We start from the raw sequence: 14,811 nt of genomic DNA on the forward strand, positions 1-14,811 counted from the left end.
AAACAGTTTAAATATTAAAGAAAAGTTTGGCACAGTGGCGTAGCGAAGGTGAGTATTACTTGGAAATATAATTTTTTTTCACTCCAGATGTCATTAGTGGTTTAGCAAGGGTCCATTGCATATCGGATGCGATATTATTTTTCATCCTCTCATCGTATGCACTTTTAACCAGGGGAATGTTCTCCCCAAAACTTATTCGCTTACTCTCAAATAATGGGGAATTTGTTTCGGATGGGATTTGCAGTCATAAAATCAAATACCAAACTTAGGATATTGAAGTCAGTGCGCTTTTGAGTTATCGCGTTTATACATTTTTGAAACCACAAACCTCCAGACATTCATACCTTGTTGGATTTGGCTTAAAATTTGATAGGTGTCTATACTATACATATTAAATATGCGAATTTTGTCCATCTAGCTCGTTTTGCAGTTATAATATCCGAAAAGAACAGACAGGCTTCCTGTAAGTAAAATTTGCTCAAAATTTGATAGAAATTCACAAATGTGGTGTAAGGACCACATACCAAATTTCATTTGTCTACCTCAAAGTGTTTATGAATGATCTTTGTCACAGACAGACATAATGCCAAAAATGTGTTTTCGAAAAGGGTGGAGATGTGTCAAAATATCGGGTTCGAATTTTTGGATGAAGACACTATTTTACTTCATAGATGAGAAAGTAAAATCTAATAAAATGTTCATTGGAAACTAATAAAACTTGTGAGTCTACACATTAGATACATCAATATTATAATTGAGTAATATGTCATATGTGTTTTAAAAAGACTTCGCATTGGATATATAATTCCGTGCTTTTCTGTATAATCAAAGCTGAATAGCTGCCATTTGATTTAATATGAAAATTTTAGCAATTAAAAGCCGATTAGTAGCAATCGCTGTGCCTCTGTCACAATTACTAATTGATGACATCCTGCTGTGCTCCTACGTAGTAATGATATGGCCTTCACACATGACCAACAATCATTATGAGTCATTTGGATCGAATTTGTATTAATTAAGCGAGAGTTATTATATCAGTTATTATAACACACTGCATTTTGCACTCATGTTACTGATTGGAAAGTTTATTGCCTGTCATTTAGGAGTTACAAACAACAGAGTAGAAGTTTATATTACCAGTATATTCCGTATTAACATAATTTATTGCATTTTTATTATATCACGCTTGCATTTAAATTTACAATATATTTGTTACTAATATTTATATACAACCTGTTTTATTTTAACACGTTGATTGCCAGATTACGCACCTCTGCCTTACGGATAATATGTAATTGTACCAATATACTTATCTTATTAGATAGAGCCCTTAACTATTATAGTTAAAAGATAGCAAAGAAGGGGCGATCTAATTAGAGAGATGACCGGAATATCGGTCAAAAGTAATATGTGAGTCATGGCAGCGAACGCGTTCATTAAACAACAGATTTTGCATTCTGTATAAAATGTTGAAATATTTCTACGTGATGAAATTTAATCCCTTGCTACGGTGATTACACGACCCAATTTTAGAGATGACATGACGAGAAAATATAAGTGACTTGATGTCATTTTAAAGTTAAATAGGACAATGAGGGGCAGAAATAATAATAGCATGCCTCAGAGGACATTTAAGTTTTCTAAACAAATGACGATGACGAGAGGCGAAATAATTTGATTACACCCTGGACTCATCTCCTCCCAAAGTAATACTCGTATGGCTTCAAGATAGGGTGTTGATGTGGCCTATCTTGAAGCTATATCTTACTTTATCTTTTCACTTTTTTTTAAATATGAAATGCGGAAAAAGTGTCCGTAATCGTCAAACCATCGAACTACAGAATTTGAATCCATGTTTTATACCTCCCAGAGATAGAAAACCCCATTTTTAGCATTATGTCTGTCTGTCTATGGCAAAAGTAACTTAAGAATGAAATTCGGTATATGGACTTTAGACCAAATTTTAAGTTTCTATTATATTTTGAACAAACTGTATTTAGAGGGAGTCTTCCTGTTCGGTTTTCCGAACATAAGTTAACACGATAATAGCAAAACGAAAAGAGTTAGATTTTGAGATTCAGCGCACAGATTTAACACTTGTAGATTAGACACAAATCCAATTTTGACCGAAATCCAACAATTGGTTGAACGTCTGTCATTCTGTACTTTCAGGAGCCTCTATACAAGATAAAAATGTAATGATCTATATCACATTTTTAATGTGATTTTGTGACCATAAATGTAGTTCTGTGTCAAATTTCTCTTATAATAGATTGGAAGAAACGCGTCTAAAACATAAATTCACTTTTATTAGATGACGAGAAAAGTTTTGGGAGACGACTTCCACTGGTTTAGCATCGACAAGATATATCAGAAGTAGCATCTTCTGATATATCTTGTCGCATAGCTGTAGCATCTTCTGAATAGATGTTGCATAGGCATCGAATTTCAAAATTCATTTTTCGATACTGTGATATAAAAAAAGTCAATTTTTAAGCATGAGAAATCGACATTGATTAAAACAAGATTTGATGTTTCGCAATAAACATTGTTATAAATTTATATAAAACGTAGTTGGTAGAATACGTAAAATGCATGCAAAATCTACAATAGGTGCTTGAACTTATTGGGAAAAGAAAATTCCTGTAAAAGAAAGAAATCGACTGGATAAAAATAAAAGCATATATAAACAAAAATGTTTAATTAGGAAAGTTTCAAAATTAGACACTTTTGCTAGCAGGTATTTTTTATTTAAAAAATCTACTACTTTAATTTCTCAAACTCACTACCAAGAGGGACCACTTGTAAATTTAATCTAACTTAAATAATAATTAACTGGTAACACGGAAATTTATAAAATTTCAAAAGTTTTAATGGTTAAGAAAGTGAATAAAAAAACGACAATAAAATTGTAATTTTGACATGAATTTTAACATGAATCAAGTCCTGAAAAATTAATTACTTAAATATACAATACTACTACTGTTTCTGTAAATTAAGTTTTAAAAATTTTATAACCTCTCATTTCCATTTTAATTTATAATTCATTAGTGTAAATATTTTGATATCTTCCAATCTTAATGATCAGTGTAACTCGGTAGTAGTTCCCACATTTTCTGAATCATTTTTAATGCAATATTGTATTATTTATGGTATTTGTCATTAAAAAACACATTTTCATTTTTTCAATTAATAAGAAGAATGCTGAAAATGTAAATATTTAAATAATATTAAAATATATTGTAATGCATTTATTTAATACTTTTTTCGAAAGAATTCCAGATATTCTCATATTTAATTATATTTTAAAATATTCATATTCCTTTTTGACTTAGAAAATTTTCCATGCATGAAAATTATTTTGCTAATTAAGTACAAGAGGGAAGAAAGGAAGCGAAGAACAGCGTCTGAGAAAAAAAGAAATATTTTCCATCTTGTATGAAAAAAACAACAAAGTATTTAAGGATTGTTTTATAAAAATAACTACAACAATAGCTTTCTAAGTTAAATATAAAAAATACCGTCGCAAATTTAAATTTATCTTTCATATTAGAAGTCATTTTCGTTGCGATTAAACGTCCAAATTAGAAATTTAATTAAATTCCAATCATATTTAGGAATAACGTTGTTTATCACACGCCACGCTGCTACGAACTGAAAAAAAAGGAATAAAGCTTGTTAAATAGTATGTAGATGCATCAAAATTTTTAAAAACACAAAAATGAAAGATTTTTTATCAGCAGAAATAAGCAACGGATTTGAACCCGAGTTTTTCAACTAAACAGGATTGGTATTCATTATAGCCGACATAAAAACCAGTTTTTCTGCCATTTTTTTACATAATAATTCTCAGAAAGCTTGAGGATTTAAATTAAATGGGAGAATTTAATTTTTTTAAAAATAGAAGATACTAATGGTATGAAAAAATATTTCCTGACTTCCTGGCGGTATTGAGTTTCATTTTCACGAAGTACGAACGACATATAAAGTTCTTAAATTTATATTTCCTTAATTAAAAATTTCGAACATCTTGAAATAACAATGTTTCTCCCATTCTAATATCAATTTCTTTTTTAAAGTCGTTATGCCCTTACGCATAAAAAAAAAATGTTTTTTTTTTTTTTGTTTTTTTTTTATCACTTAACATTCTGCGTGTTTCTATAAAAGCCAAAAACGCTTTAGAGAATGATGGTAATTTTTTTGACATGGAATGCTTCTGCTATTTTATGATTTCCATGAAAGGAAAGTTTTGACGATTCAACCCCAAATAGGCAGTTGTGAATATTCCACACTTCTCGTATATATAGTTAATAAAAAGAACCACTCCATTTTTTTTTTAAATATCTGTGGTCAAAATGATGTTAATTACATAAAAGAAAGTTTATTTTTTCCTTGAACGTTATTTACTTTTGTTTATCAATATGTGTCAACAAAAGGCACTGGAAAGACTTTTCAAATTGAATATCTGATCTTTTTATATCTCATATATGCGGATTGCATGCGTTTGAATTCCATTTCCATTGTATTTAACTTGATTTGTTTCATGCATGTAAGGATACATTTGCACTCACTTTCCACAATGCCAGTTTATAATTATCTATTTCTAATAAATTTTAATAAAATTTGGTTCCACACTTATTATATTATCTGAAACAGTTTACGAAAAAAAATTGCTTATATATATATATATATATATATATATATATATATATATATATATATATATATATATATATATATATATATATATATATATATATATATATATATATATATATATATATATATATATATATATATATATATATATATATATATATCATAATAAAATATAAATTAAAGCAAAAAAGTTGAGCAGAGATTGGGGAAATCAACGTTTTAGTACAAAAATGAAAGTTCGGTTTTAACAACTGTGTTTATTAAGTTTATTGGTTTTCTAAGGATTTTGAAAGTTTATGATTCTCTCGCGCAAACTAGTTTCTTGCTTAAAAAAAAACTTCATTTCAAAATTAAAATTTTACAATGTCCAAGAATATAATCAACAAATAAAGCTAAACAGAATGGAAATCAGTTCCGATTTTACAAATATGAAAATATTTATATTTATATCGTACAAAAAATTTCGTCTGTTGCTTGAGCGCGTTTGTTTTAAACGATAGATTATTCAGCATGAAAATCTCTGAACTTATTTCCTTTAAATTTGCTTATGAAACTGAAAGCAAATGCAGAATGAGTCATAAATTCGAGCCAACTTCAAAAATTCAGAATATAGAAAAAATAAAAAGGGGGGGGGAAGAATGTTCGGAAAAAATTTCGTTTTGTCGAGAATATAATTAAAAGGATTTTTTCCGTTTATTTTAAAAAATATTCCGAAATTAGCCGAAAGAAAACGCTTACACTTCACACTGGGACTTTTTATGGAAATCAGTGAAACACAGAAAGACATTGACTAGATAACAATAACATGATAAAGAGTATTTATTTTAATATAAAAGGTGTTTAATATAACCATCACCACAAGGTATAAGGAAGTGAGGCGCGTCACGACGTTGAACCTGTCAGCGTTGACCACACCGGCAGCCCATCGAATGGCATCTGCCAATCCCACCGAAGTGGCTAAGGAGCCCTGGCGCAGACGAGACTTTAAGTATTTCCATAACCAAAAAACTGCTGGAAACACTTGGTGTTCTTAAAGATCTTAAACGTATAATTTTAACTTATCATTTGTTCTTCAGTGAAAGTGTCCATCAAGAATATCTCTACTCGATCAAAGTGGGGAGGGGCACCATCTTGCACGAAACGGATGACGGGTAATGCGTGTCTTTTCTGAAATGCAAGTGCAGCATTGTCACCCAAAACCATAACATACCGCTCTGCAGTGACTATGTAGGTTTTTCAGGTGGATACAGGATCATGCTCTTCAAAAAAGAAAGAGCACAGGATCTTAGACGCGATCTAAGCGAACCAAATATTAGATTTCGTCCCTTCACATGGCGTTCAGTAAACAGTGTGAGCCACGTTTCATCTGTGTCAGAGTACATGTAGCAAAGTTAGTCGTTCATCTGTATCTGCTCGTAATTATTGACAAACTGATACAAGATTCCTGGCAGAATACGTCGAATCGAAGATTGTCAAATCCCTGTTATTTTTACGGCTTCATAATACTACAACTTCCCGTTGATGTAAAAGTTGTCAATTCTTCTATAATACTTTTAACAACATGGACATGGACTTAAGGTTGGCCTGCAATAAATTCATGACTAAGTTTCCATCCAAGACCATTGTAATAATTTTTTTAAGATTTTTGTTTTATATGGATTTTTATGACTACTTGATACTTCATCACAGATTGTCTACTTCCCTCTTTTACATCTCGTGAGATATCGTAAAATAAAATTTTAGCACAGCCTCAATAACTTGAAATTTATTTCACTAATTTTTAGCGCTAACTTGACAATTTCGCCACTCTGAAAAATAGCTGCCCAATAAGAATTTTCTACCATTACTGTACAGCTATTACTTATATTTTGGTTCTTATAGATTTGTTATCATAAAATATAGTTAATTGGAAATATTTAACATGACGAAATTCGATGACCACATTAATGATATTAATATAGTTATTTTGATCCATTTTGAAGAAATGCATGTTATCAAAACAATAGAAAATAGTGTTTTAAATTATTATTGCATAGTATTGAAAGAGTATTTTGATTACTTACGTGTGATTTCAAAGTGGTGGAATTAAATAATGCCACGTAAATTGGCAAAATCTGTTCAGTTGTTGAGGTTGAGGCCTCTGTCTATGTTTTAGATTACGATATATTTCGAAAATGAAAGTCGTGGGGGAAGATGATGGATGTTAATGGTACAGTAAATATTTTATTTAATGGCTGTGCATGGAAATTTCTGCCAAGATCCCCCCCCCCCCCCAAAGAGAATGTGCAGTGAAATAAAGTTTCTGAAATTTCTCTCAAAAATGAACGTTGGTTGAACAGCAGAGAATCACTGACGACGTATCTAAGTGTCATTAATTTTCATTAAAAAAAAATGCCGAAATCGATTCCATTGATTATACCTGGGGGACTGGTTCTTATATTTTAATAGACAGCTAGCTCATTCTTTATTTTCAAACATTAATCGTCATTTGGTTGTATGTTTCTTATTACTCCAACAGCTTACAAATAGTTTATTTTTACAAATAATTATTAACTATCGTTAAATTAACTACTCAGTTCTTCATTATTTGTATTTCAATGTGAAACAAATTATTGTGTGTTATTTTGTCGATAAATTAGAAAAATACTGTTCGACCCATTGTCGGAAATGTCTTGCCTACATCGGTTAATTTCTGCCACTACCTTTGCTTGTTATCATTTGTACGCTTTTGATATGCGTTTTGTTTTCTAGTGAATAACTTTAAATATCTACAGAAGCACTTTTAAATGCATTGATCTTTACGAAAGCTTAAAAATTATATATTTGTAGAGTTGTTTATTACTTACATAGATATAACTGACACGAGAAACTTTCTTTCATAAAACTCTTGGAAAAAAATGAATAGCTTTTGAAAATAATTGCTTTCAGTCTAGGAGCTGGAATATTATTTACAATGTCAGGGAATGTAAATACAAAAGGGAAAACATAGTTTTTGTTCAGATCTGAATAGCCTGCACCATATTTAATAAAATTTAGTTTAGTACGTATTCCTATGACTGCATGTCGTAGAAATAAGAACTGCACAAATTCGGGAATCTTTTTATTATTCATTTGCTTATCTTAAAAGTGAAACTTAATGTCATTAAGTCAGGAACTGAGTTTTTTTAATTTTAATTTTATTTTTTTCTAAATCTCATTCTCAAAACTCAATTTAAAGCTTGATGCTTTCCGCAAATCGCATTGTGAAAAATAACAAAAAAAAAAAAAAAAAAAAAAAAAAATCCTTAAAAAATCATTTTTTTTTTTAGTTTTTAATTACTACCAATCCTGTTTAATTAAAGAAAACAGCCTTTTAATCTGGTATTTTTATCTGTGAAAGAAAATAAGCTTTACTTTTTTCTTTTTTTTTTGAAACTCCGGAGCATTTGTTTACCATTTAATTAATCATTTTCCCACTCTATTTTTTTAAGATACAACAGTGGCAGGAAAAGAATAGCAAACAATGTTAAGTATGATTGGATTTTAATTAAATTATTGAAATTGGTGTGTGTTCACAGTGAAAATGACTTCTAATACGAGCAGTAGAATAGAAATTTGAGATCCCTCCCCCCCTTATTTTAATATGAACTTTTTAAAATGATTTCCTAATCCAATTTAAGAAGGGGGAAAAAAACCCGCTTTTTTTATTCAAAAGATAATGACTTTTTTTCTCTTGTATTTTTTGCAACTTTTTAATGTATTTTTTTTTGTTTTGCAAAAACGATTTTATGCATGACATAGCATTTAAGTTCAAAAAAGACAAGGAAGAACAATAACAAAGGAATAAGCAGAACTGATTCATTTAGACTGTGATATCTGATAAATAATAAATAACAAATTTGACGGACATCATTTTTAAGAGTTAGCCTAAATATTCATAAATGAAATTGATTTTTAGAATAAGAAAATATTGATAACTACTTAATAACGATTTGAAAATCGAAAAATTTATTTTTGAAGAACAATTTATTGATAGCAGAATCAATAATTTAAATTGAAATATAGGAAGGGGTTTTCTTGGTTCTCTTATTCTTAAAGGAGTTCTCAGAACGAAAAAAATAATGTTTAGATTGTTGTCATTTTTTTATCATACAAGTATTAACAATTGGGGTTCCACAGAATGAACAGGTAAAAACATGATCGACAGAAATGCAAAATGGAAACGTGCGAAAAACGAATGAAATGCATGATAAAAATCTTGCTGATAGTGACTGTGACTGTGACGTGTTTGGATCATAGAAGATTTATCATTCCATAAATTAAGTCTTTTCTCATTCCGCAGTTTTCACATGAATTTCAGAACATATTTACCATAAAAATACGCCATTTAAGATTTACTTCTATTCATTAGATAACTAATATGCCAGGGATGCTGGCTGTTTTTATTTTCCATTAAATCTCCTACGTATAAATTTGACTTCATATATGAGAAAATAAAAAAGAATGATGTCACATCTTATTTCGGTTACGAACGGTCAGAAAAGCAGAGGCATTTCTCTTTGAACATTTCCAAGCACATTTATTTAGAGATGCTTTGTGCGTGTGGATGCCTAATCCTGCTCCAATAAAATATTTTCGTCATCGCACCTCTGTTGTCTTCGCGGTCAGCTTCTTTTGACTTTATTTTTACTAACTAGAATCTTTCTTCCATCACAAATACGACTTAACAAGATCCGTTTCTCAGAATTTCCCTCCTCAGGCTTTTGGAAGTACATATATTTGTGCTTCTCACGAATTTAAATACATTCCTGAAATAGCAAACCATTCGATTGAAAACCATTTTACTCTTAAGACTTCAATGTATTTATCCATACTTGAAATCGTTAAGGGGTTTCATTGGATAAAGGAAAGTCAACCTTCTCATCCTATTTGTCTTGAGTCGGCAAACCTTTTTTACCTATTTAATCGGTTTAAGGAATTTCTATTACGTTAATGGAGAATTTCGAAGAACTTATGCGTTGGATAAAAATTTTTTAAAGCATTTATTACGATTCGTAATCACTTTTATAACGAAATTTAAACCTATTTCCTATCTGAAATGTAAAATTTGAGATCAGTAGGTACTAAACAATTAAATGTATGCAACTTTGAATTTTCATAAAAACATTCTTAAAAAAGTGAATAAAATCATTGTAAATGGGATTTAAAATAAGATATGAAGAAAACAAATACAAAATAATAATTTTCTGCCTTTGTCGAATGCAGCAAAAGCACAAGAAGTACTTATGTTAAAGGGCCGATTCCAGCTACATGATGTTAAAATATTGATTGTAGTCTTTACATTGAAAATTTATTATAGAACAAATATTCGAATACGAATATACGAAAGTCATTTCACTCATAATAAAACTTGCCAAAAACTGCAGTTAAAATCATATTTCCCACTTTGAATTTTTTTCATATTTGATAATTTTTTATGTAACTACAAGCAGTGTCATTAGCAAACGTTTCATCATAATCATCGCAAGTAAAATTTTTTTGGCAAATACAGTATCTGAGTTGAAATACTTTATATTTTAGTGAAATCATATTTTAATTTTAAGGAAAATGGAATATTTTTTACTTTTAACATTATAGAATCAGAAATTTGTTAAGCTTGTTGTTCTTATTAAGACACTTTCTAAAAAAACATTTTTTGTACAAAATTTTGGAATTTGACGGCTTTAAAAAATAAAATAGGATATATACAGATTTTATGTTGCTGATTCTTAGCTATTTTACAGATTTTTGATAAATGTAAATTATATATATATATATATATATATATATATATATATATATATATATATATATATATATATATATATATATATATATATAGAAATTTAATGAACTGTCGCATTCTCAATTATTTTTATATAGTAAAAACTTATTATGATTTTATTGATAAATTTTAGTTTCATTCAGATTCTCTGTTCCATGGGGTAGCTGAGACTGAATTTGAATGAAATGGTTACACGATTCTATAACATAAAGTCAAGCAGAAAGCCCCCCCCCCCCCCAAAAAAAAAATCTAATAAAATTCAAACAAATTAAGATACTTTTAGTATTTTTATTTCTAAAAAAATAACTCATTTGCATTTCTATTTCTGCAAAATATTTTTATTTTTAAAAGGTATATAAAATGCTATTGTGAAGATGTTCTAAAAATGACATGTCTTAAATGGCACCGCTATCGGTGTTATCAGATCCGGTAAACTTGGAGAAGGGCTGGTGGGTGGTGCACTTAATATCAACAGGATGATTCAGAAATATTCATCGGAAAATTTTCATGAACATTGAGAAATATGTGATGATTATGATCATTGAATGACTAAAGAATTTATGAATGAAGAAAGTTTCGAAACTATTCACAATAACGATCCAGTGTAGTAAAAAACCTTCCTTACACCACTAAAGTGTCATCTTAAAGGAGAGGCTAACTACGAATATTTGGGTTTGCAATATCAAGGTTTTATAATTTCTTGAAGTCTACTCATGAATATTAATTGAATCAATAGAAATGGCTATAAAACGAATAATTTTCTATAAAAATTATGAATATTTGCTGGGCGAATTATTTTTTTTATTTCATTAATGTCTTATTAATATATGTTAGATTTCTGCTAATGGAGCTTGATATTATAAAAATACATTATTTACAGCATTTTAGATAGTTTTATATACTTCAGTTTTCAATAATATCCTCTCACTCGGCCGAGAGCATCAATGAACGCAATTCAAATCTGGATCTATCTCTCTTAAATGACACTTTTTGTCTGAACTGCTGTTAGAAGGCTTGTAACATGATTGTGAGTTTACCATAAAGTGAATGATATCCCTCAAAAGTCCAAAATACTACGATTTACGGAATAACCATTATTCATATAATGAAGGAGTTATTAATACAGGATGTCCTACAAGGTATGCAGCGTCAAGTTATTGCATAGTCAGATAGTCAGACAGAACACGTAAAGACGAGTATTTTGATGAATAACATGTGACGTCCCCGAATATAGCGTCGTAGTCTAATTAAGGTCTGAAGCTTGTGTCATGAAAACTTCAAGAAATGAAAAATAAACCAAGTGAAAATAAATGTTAACTGAGAACTTTCAATACAACACATTTTCGACATGCCGGCTTTTCGAACAAATAAATTGGCGAAGTTTGGAATCGAAGTTCTCAATTGTTTTCTGAAAAACATATATTCCAATTTCCTTAACCTCGTTTTCAATGGCTGATCTGAAGTCATTAAATGTTGAGGGATGTATGGGATGCCTTTTAAACGTCTCCATAGAAAAAAAAAAGAAGGTCGCACGGGTTAATATCCGGGGAGGAAGGATATTATTTGTTTCTTCTCTACCCTTCTCTACCATTATTTGTTTCGTAATGGAATCCAACTCGATCAGTCAGTCTATCGTGAAAATGTTCAGCTAAGAGATCAAAGTTTCGAGAGTGCGGTGAAGTCTAGCACTATCTCGCATAAACCAATAATCGCTTATCTTGTCTATGCCATGCAATAATGGGATGTCACTGTCATTTAAAAACTTTCACTTTCTGAACATTAGGTTCTGTTCTTGCACGCATCTCTTTTTTCCCTTCACATTTTCGCTAGCACATTGTCCACCACAGTGCCGGTTTCTTTAAATCGTTTTACTTTTGTTCGTCGTGCCGTTTATGTTGTGGTGATTGCCGAAATTTTTCACCATACTGTCATATGATTGCAATTCATGAAAAGTCAGCAACATGAAAAAACGTTCAATCGAATATTTGCTCATTTCAGAATCACAACGAATAAGCACATTACACAGAAATTTTTTACTGAATAACGCGAGACTCATTCTCATCAAACCTGCTTTCTAACCTTATATACCGCTGCAGGAATTTGCATACTCACTTGCAGACACGCTTTTTCTCTCATTGGCTTGAATTGAATTTGGTGAATTTGTATAATCACCTACCGATGCTTCCATGCTGTGCATTCGTCGTATCCATTTGTAATTTTGAATACAGATTGTAGGATTCATAATTAACGTTCGTGTAATTCGGCTATAACGCTATATTCGAGGATTGTTACGGATTGTTATATTGTTATATTCGAGGATTGTTATATTGTTACGGATCACCGGGTTCGCCTTGTTATGGGTGTATGGTGTGAAAACACAATCAGCAGGCCTCAGTGGAAAACAATGACTTTTTATAAAACACAAAGACACAGACGACAAGTATTTACAACCTAGGCGAACACAGAACAACACCCAGCTGCACACTACAGCAAACAGTAGCCCTCAAGTGGTAATCGTCCATAGCACATAAAGCGGCCAGACAGAATCCAGCAGGAGAGGGATCCTCGGAGCTTCGCTCTACGGTCTCTCCAAACAGCTAAAATTCTCACTGTCCCTTGCTTTAGCTGTACCCAACTGCCGACTCACTACCACACGACTGGCTACTCTTCACATGACTCGATGTTGCTTCCACAATAGGCAACAGGACTCGGCACACAGCTCAGTTCAACACTAGCTTGAGTTCCACAGAAATGCTGGCTTCCACCATTGCTCCGCTATCCTCTCGAAGACTCGTTACTTGTCTACGACTCCAACTACGCTTCCGATCACGATTCATTGCAGCTTGAGACTGCCGTCCTTTTATTGTTACCGGTAGGCGGGCCGAGAACCTTCTAGGCCAATCAGGTGTATCTCGGTTCCTAATGGAAGGATTGTTAAAATTTTCGAAGTTTCCAGCATTATCTATTTTGTCGCCAAAACCGCCAAATCCTTCGCCAAGTCGAAAAATGGTCGCCAAGTTTTTTTCTTTCAAATTTTTTTATTTCTCCGTTATATTTCTTATAAGCCATATTATGTTAAAACATTTTTTTAGAAGTTATAGTTTACATTTGTTTTGTTTTTTCGTATACGAAATACAAAAAAAGTATTGTGATAATCAAAAAAAAAAAAAAAAAATCGAACTCGTAATTTTGAAAAATATCCAAATTTTAGAACTCTCTGATTTCGAAAAACCCATTTTTGGAATATGTTCATCTGTCCGTCTCTCTGTGACAAAGATACTGAAAAGTGCTTTGAGCTAGGCGGTTGAAATTTAGTATATTGTCTTTACACCAAATTTGCATATCTCTATCAAATTGGGAGTAAAATCTTTTCAGAGGAAGTCCGTCTGTCGGACTGTTTGAATATAAGTTAACACGATAAATATAAAACGAGAGAGCTAAATAAATAAAATTCGATATACGGATTTAGCATCTATAAGCCTCACAGAGTTGTAGACATCTACCCAACTTTGCACAAAATTTAACAACATCTGTCGATCTTTACTTTCAGAAACATCTAAACGCGATAACTCAAATGTGCAACGGCTTAAATGTAAGAAATTTGCTTTGTTATTTTGTGACTACACGCATCATTTTGTGTCCAATTTCGATTTTAATTAGTTGGTAAAAGAATACGACCAAAACACAAATTCGCCTTTATTAGAGAGTATCCTAGAAAGTTCCGGTGCAACTACTCCCACTGATTTCCCTTATCCTTTTCTCACTCTCGAATTCCAGTCATCCTTTTCCAATCTCTCATTGTCCAGATTTGCGTTTCGTCTGTCGAGGAACCGATTTCACAATTAACATTTATACGGCGAGAGATAATTATTCCACGCCCTATCAGATAGATGAGATGGCAGTCGGATAGAAAAGGAATTTAGTTCTTCGCTCTGTTCAACTTGATCTCTCCATAGATGCTTCATCGTTCATTGCATTTAGTTGTCTGAAGGGGCAGCGCTAACCAAGAACCGTAAAGATATTATTTTAAAAGGTGGTTATAGACATAGGAGAAATGTAGTGTCTGTTGGATAGAAGCATTGGAGTTTAATGATCCCTTGTAACTTTTCTCATACAGTTTCTTTGAATGATGTTCCAACTCATTTAATATATCGGAGATTTGCTTTTAGAGAAACAGTTAATTTAAGACGTTTCATAAAATATTACAATAATGGATAAATGTGTAATGAATGCATTTGGTTTGCTATCCATTCTATAAATTAATTCATATTAGTATTTGTTACCCAAAAATGGTACTCGGATTTTTAAAAAATTCTTTTTTGGTCTTTCTCAAAAATATATGTAAGAAT

The sequence above is a fragment of the Argiope bruennichi genome, chromosome 6, assembly GCF_947563725.1.
Source record: "Argiope bruennichi chromosome 6, qqArgBrue1.1, whole genome shotgun sequence".
Taxonomy (NCBI): Eukaryota; Metazoa; Arthropoda; class Arachnida; order Araneae; family Araneidae; genus Argiope; species Argiope bruennichi.